Source organism: Hirundo rustica, chromosome 17, assembly GCF_015227805.2.
Source record: "Hirundo rustica isolate bHirRus1 chromosome 17, bHirRus1.pri.v3, whole genome shotgun sequence".
NCBI lineage: Eukaryota > Metazoa > Chordata > Aves > Passeriformes > Hirundinidae > Hirundo > Hirundo rustica.
In genome coordinates, this window is record NC_053466.1 from 11,431,214 (window position 1) to 11,438,274 (window position 7,061).

Below are 7,061 nucleotides of genomic sequence, written 5' to 3' on the forward strand. Positions count from 1 at the left end.
GGAGCAGTGGATGTGGCATTCAGCAGCACTGAGGGCAGGGAACAACCACGAATTTCAGAGAGAAACAGTCACCCTCCTCAGGAGGTTTGATGGAACAAGCTCTGTATCTTTAAGAAGTTTGAAGGAGCATCTCTAATGCATATCAGCTTTGAAGAAGGTACTGGGTTTTGCCTAAACAAAAAACTTTGCACTATGGCTTCAGGTTGAGGCTGAGTCTAGGATGAACTGTTCAGAAAGACACCGTGAATTTAGTGTTAAAAATGTTGAGGTTTCACGCTGATAGGAAAGTCCCAGCCACGACAAACATCACTTAGCAATTTCTGACTGGAGTAACTGGAATGCTGGTTTGTTACAGGCTGCTTTCCAGAGCTTTCCTGTGGTGCATTTATACTTACAGTGTGATAAATCAAAATTTCCTTCTCACAGGCGAGGCCTCGCCCACTAGGTGGCTCTATTGGGAAGAGAATGAAGCTCGAACCAGAAATGTGACTTCTGCTATAAAGTCCCTAAACTCAAGGGCTGTTATAAACTAGCATGAAAATACCTTATTTTCTTCCTTCTTCCGTGCTCCCAGAGTGCTGGCTTCCTACACGTCTGGGTTATTCCAGCTGCTGTGTTTCCCTGGTACTTGGCTAATTGGGCAAATGTACTTAGATCATGTAGATTCCTCAGTTCACTGTCTTAAGCAATCTATTTCCCTGGGATCCCGGATACTAAGGAGAGTTGCAGCTGTTTTTAACATCTGCAACTATTTGTCACTTTTTTAAATCACAGCACTTCTTTCCATTCTTTGCCATCACACTGTGTGTGGGCTTGTAAATCTCATGCTTTTTAGTGGGTTCAGGGCTCTCCATAGTTTCCTGCTTTTGGCAGGGAGAGACAAGCACTGGCCAAAAGCCTTGTTCTAAACCTGCCCCTTTGATAACAGCAGTGTAGGTGCCTTTGAAGTACTCGTGAGATGGAGAATCTGTGCTGTGGCTGTGCAAAAGGGTGTGTGGAGAGGTGCAGGTAGAAATTCACCCTGTCTTCCAGGGTCAAAACCACACTTGTGCTCTGGTATGAAAACTTGGCATAACATCAGAGAAGAGTTAGAGAAAGTATCACTTGAAAAAAATTTCTTTGCACAGAACTGTAGGATCTTTCCTCACTGACCAGGTGCTTTCATCCCATACATGTGCAGTTCTTCTTTCCATGTATGTCTAACTTACATTTGATCCCAAAGTTACAACTTTTTTTTAGTTCATTTTTCAATGCTCTTCAGAAAACCTCTTCTAGAAGGGCAGAATGGAGTGGGAAATGTGAATTTCTGGTGCTAGTAGTCAGAATAACTGTTCAGTCTATCTCTTTGCTACTCGAGCTTTACTGTGAACTTTCCTGTAAAATAGATGTGTCCTACTCCTTTTGCCACTAAAATGTGAGCAGGGGTGGAAGACTGATGTCCCACTGGAGCAATGGTTTGGTAAAGTAGCAGTGGGTGGAATTCTGAGGTCTACAAGAAAGTGTCAGAGATTCAGTTGTTTATTTCTTAGGCAAGGGTCAAAAGCAGGGAAAGTGTTCTCCCAGGGGCCCTTGATGTTTCCATCCTGACAGAAAGAAAAATTTAGATCCGGACTTGCCCCTTACTGCAGCCAACCTGATTTCAGACAGACCTGGTCTTCCTCCTCTAACATTAGAAAAAACTTCATGGGGCCCTCCTGCCTCCAGTGATTGTTTGGAAGGAAACACAGTTATACCACTTCAAAAAGCATGGTCATGGAACAGCCTTGAAGAAATGCTGAGGGGTCAGGGCGTGCAGATCACTTTGCAAGTGAGAGGAGACTTCCCCTGCTCACACCTGCAGACAGGAGAGCCACCGGATGACTGCAGTGTGTCAGTGCCTGGAGTAGCCAAAGCACTGCCTGTCTGCAAGTATTTTCCAGGTCAAGCTGTGTTTTGACTGTCCCAGGTGTCCTGTTGTTGCCTAGACGTGTAATAAGAGCTTTTGATAGAGTCAAGAGTATTTTGGAGGTGATGAATAAGGAAGTGCCACCCCTCCCTGCTCATGGTAACTGTTCTCACAGAGCAGGGTGTGGGTTTATTTAACTCGTTGTGGAGGCTGACATTAGTGTGCAGTATGGAGCAGTAGGTTTGGGGTGGATTTATGCCGCTTAATTCAGACATTTAATGAGAAAAGTATTCGGGGTTTGTGTGTGAGTTGCTTGTTCCTAGTAGATGGGCTATTATTCCTGGCACAGGACCAGTCATTGCATAAGCAAGCATTGTGCAGCCTTCTGCTGCTCAGCAGAGACTATCAGAGTCTATGAAAAGTGGAGATTTTCCAGCATCGTTAATTCAGGGGAGAGTGCTGAGGCCCTGGCAAAGAAACAGATTGTATCCAGAAGATGTGTAGTTATGCTGGGAGAAATGAAAAGAATTGCAGAAAAACACTATTATTGTTCTTTTGTTTGGTGAACTGCTTGCAGTGAGCATTTAATTTGTTCTTCGTTTTCCCTTGCCTAGGGACTTAAAATCTGTTGTGTGGCTGGGGGTTTGCCCTAATTCCAGCTCAGTGGAGAGATGCTGGTACGTCTACTCCAGGGCAAACCACTGCTTGTGAGGGAAAACTTCTTACATTTTGTCCCTTGGTGCCTTAAATGTTAATAGGGAGTGAGTGGAGCCCACAGCCTCAGAGAGGTTTTGGAGCACTGCAGCTGATGGTCCTCAGCAGACATAGGGTGAAGCTGATATTTTGATAGTGCATAGACTGATGTGGTGGCATTTAGAATGCTTATTGATGTCTTCACACTCCCCTAAAATCTTGAGTAAGCTGTAGAGTGAATAGGGTTTTTTTTTTTCCAGACACCATACCAAGCTGAGACACAGAACTGGCATGTGGATATTTTTATTTTTCTCTAGCAAAGAGGTGTTGCTTCATGATCAAATGAGCTTCTTTCTGTCTCATGTCTCTGAAACAGCTCCACAACAAGCCTTTTTTTGCAAAGCTCAGCCAAAAGTTAATGCCATTCCCCTTGAAGAATACCATATCAAAGGGCACATCAGATGCATCCTCAGAACCAGACAGGAGTGTGTCATTTGCCTGCAGTCTCGCTCACCTCTTGCTTTTGAGGGCAGTTTGAATACAGCAGCAGAAGTGTTGTGGTTTGGGGAAAGGAGTGGCTGCACTTAGAGGATATGTTGCTTCTTCCTTTTCTCTTGGTACTTGTTAGCTTGGCTGTCTTTGTTTTGTCTTTTCACTGCAACCTTTTTTTTATTTTCCAGTTAATGATCCAAATTTGACATGGAGAAGGTGGATGAAGCTCTAGGGAACTCATTAGAGTCTTTTCATGTCAGAATTTGACTCCAAATGCATGAAGTCTAATCCGAAACCTAGGCAGAGATTTATACCATGGGACGTGCTCAGGCTTCTGGCTGGAGGCTGTTGAGGGGGTCCATGTAGGAGATCTCACTTTATTTCCATGGCCTCATTTGAGCCTGGCTTTTACTGGCCCTGCAGCCTCTGGCTGAGCTGGATACCTTGGAAAGGAGCTCTGGAGGTGCATCCTGCTGTCCTGCTTGTGAGAGCCAAGCATTCCCCCAGCTCCAGAGCACCTGGCCCTGTGCTAGCAGGAGCTTTGGGGGCTGCCAGTGACTCTGCAAAACACTGGGATTCATGCTGGAGCTGAGGGATGGGCCAGTCCAGGGCTGAGACCCAGGCAAGGGGACCTGGAGAGCCTCTGGGCTGTTGTCTCTGAGTATCTGGTTACACATCAAACCTGTTCCTTTGGCCTCCACTCTCTTTCCATTGCAGTTTCTGAAAAACTAAAATCTGAAAGAACTGCTGGTAAAATGGGTGGATGGGCTGTGACTTACTCAGTTTTTCAGTTGCAGCAGAGTTCAGACAAAGGTGCACACATCAAACTGTTGGCTCTGCAAACCAAAAGATTTCAGGGGATCAAGAACAAAGCTCTGCTCAGAAGTCTGACATGGACACCCAAAGGCAGCTGCCCCTGCTAGTCTGGGAAAGGGCCTTTTCCCCATTTTTTGTGCCATGTTTTTGTTGTTGAGACACCATGTGTTTCAGGGGAATTACACAAGTTGTGAATAAGGCCTATGTCGTTTTTGATAGCTTTTCAAATACTTCTGATCATTGTGTCCAATGTGGGGCAGGCTGACACAAAAATGGACTGGGAGGAATAACCCTCCCAGAAGCTGAGGAACTGGCTGATCAGAAAGCAGGAAAGTATCTCTCTCCCACCTTTGTGACACACCCTGCATGCAAGCAGAATGAACCTGATGCTGCTGTGGAAGGAAATGTCAGTGCCATTGAGGTTCACTTGCTCTTGAGGGCGTTTGGATGCAGCAGCGGGAGTGCTGGGCTTTGGGAAAAGGAGTAAACGGAAGAAAAGCTGACTTTCCTCTGACCTCTTCTGCTGAAGAAGAGTTCCTGTGTGGTTATTGTATTTTGTGGCTGTTCTGGTTTGGACTCAGCACCACTGAACTGGGATGCTGTCAGATCTGAGAGGAACTGCAGCAGTTCACAGTCAAGTACTCGGTGCCTCAAATGGATCAAGATGCAGTCGTGGCCTTCCAGAGCACTGGTCTCAGCTGGCAGTGTTCCAGCCTGGTTTGTTCCGTGAACTATCTCTTGGCAGCCTCAAACCAGCTACTGCATCTATTTTAAGAGCACCTGTTTAAGGTCAATAAACTGCAAAACAGGTTCTCTTATCTATGGATAATGTCCCCAGCTGGGGTGGCTGGGCTTCCTGCCAGCTGCCCTTGGAGGCTTCTCACCTGCACTGCCAGGAACTGCATGATAAGAGTTTGTATTGAGGCACTTTGCCTCTTCCAAGCTTTGAGTCACCTCCTCTGGTAGGGAGCAGAGCAATCTCGAAAGGCAATGTTTAATCTTCTCTTGTTTGTTTTCTTAAGATGAAACAATTTATATTTTTGACATCTTTGTCAGCAGCTGTCCACTAAGGAGCTTGTCAACCTGCCCCAAACAGCGCAAACTCCTTTATCTTCCTAGTGCTTGTGATGAGAAATGAATTATAAGCCGAAAAAAGAGCCTTGGCAGTGCAAAAGCAAAGGGCCTTGACAGGTTTTGAAGAGTGTGAAATAAAAAATAGATTAGACAAGTCTGTGCTTCCAACTGCTTTTTGCATCCTTACCTCAACAAAATAATTACCACTTATTCAGACAGAGTCACTGAAGTGAGGGAAGCTTTTGCTGAACTCGGTGCTCAGCATATTGCTACCTGGAGCATGCCAAGATGCTTTCCTGAGTTTTGTGCTCAGAAGCTGAGGTAAAATACAGGATGGAGGTGCAAGGAAGGTGTTGTCCCTGAGTGGGGGAGAGAACAAGTGCTTTTCTGTCGGAATAACTGTTCCTCCTTCCCTCTCAGGCACCGATGGCCTCATTAGCTGCGGTGCTGCTCGTTATCTCCACATGTGTGGCTGGGCTCTGCAGGCTGGTGCTGCTGGAGCTCTCTGCTGCTGCCTGGGCCCTGTGGAGCCCCAGCTGACAGTGCTCACCAGCATCTTCAAGGGAGTTGCTTTACACCTGGTGACCTCTCCTTCCAGCAGACTGCTGCTTAAATGTCTCACGGGGAGCTGTGGTGAGGCTGATCACCTGCTGGGAGGTCGGGGTGGGGAAGGGGCTGTGGTACCATCTGTGCAGCTTTGGCTTCCTTCCTGCCACAGATCCCATCCCAGGCTGACCATGTGCAGCCTGCATGGAGAGGGAGGCTGGCAAACTGAAAAATGGTGGAGAGAGGCTGGAGTCTGAATCTTGACACTGAATGCTGCTCTGAGGGCCTGAGATTACAGCCCTGCACCAGCAAGTACCTCCTGAAGAGAGTATTCAGTCCTGCTGAATGTGTTACCTGACAGGAGACGGGCTCACTGCAGGGCAGGTGTCCCCTGATTTAGCATCATAACCAAGCTGGTCCCCCTGGCTGTCTGTGAGGAGACCTGAATTAGCAGCTCATCCCTTTAATACCCTTTGAGAGCCCTGAGCCTTCTCATTCAGTGCAAGGCAAGGCTCATTTCAGTTGTGTCCTCCTCTCTGGTGGGTGAACTCAGCTTTTATTAAAATTGCAGATTTGGGGCCTCTGGGTCTGCTCCTCATCTGTAGGGGGCCTGGGAGCACTTCCCAGCTTAGGAGCTGGATGCACTGTGCTGCCCAGAGCCCCTCACTGATCCATGTGATCAGGGGCTGGCAGGGAGCAGCTGCGTGTGCTGGGATCGTTTCTGCTAAGTTTCAGCCCATCAAAGTTCATCCAAGAAACAGTGGCAGGACTTCATCATTTGCATTTTCACATATTTATTCACGACCGGTTCTCCACGGGGAACTTTCTGTGGCAAAGCAACCAAGTGCATATAGAGGAATAAACATGCATGCCGCAGCTGCTCAGCTGAACCTCTGTGTTTCCTGCTTTATCTCCAGATCCTGGAGCTGCCAGCTGGCAGGTGGCACTGCCAGTGATTGGCACAGAGTTCCTCCGCAAGGGGCTGAATGTCTCATCCGTGTCCTGCTGGGTAGCAGAGCTCAGACTGAAAGCACAGCTTCGAGCAGGGCTGGGAACAGGCTGGGGCTGAGCCAGGGGCTCTGCAGGGAAGAGCTGTGTCAGGGGTGCACGACACACTGAGGGTCTCACCTTGTTTCAGGGGGGTTGCTGCTGTTATGGAAAAGCTGTGAAGATGCCTCGATGCAGAGCCCTGGGGGGACAGTGCTCAGAGCCAAAGACCAAATGCTCAGCAGCACTGCTCCCTCTTTGTAGGTATGCACTGGCTCACCAGGCAGCTCCAAGCCTTCATTTAAATGCTTTGTGCCCGAGTTTTCTTCTTGGCACAGAGCAGAGTGCTGCTCTACTTAGACTGTAAGAGTTTAAACAGATCTTGCTGACATACTTTGAAATACTTTTCATTTTTGATCAAAGGTATTTTGGAAGGAAAAGAGAAAATTAATACCATCTCTTCCACAGCAGGGAAGGAAATGAAGGGCTGAGCCTGGAGAGTGGTGGTAAATAGAATTGCAGCCAGCTGGGGCTGGTCACTAGTGGGGTTCCCCAGGGCTCGGTACTG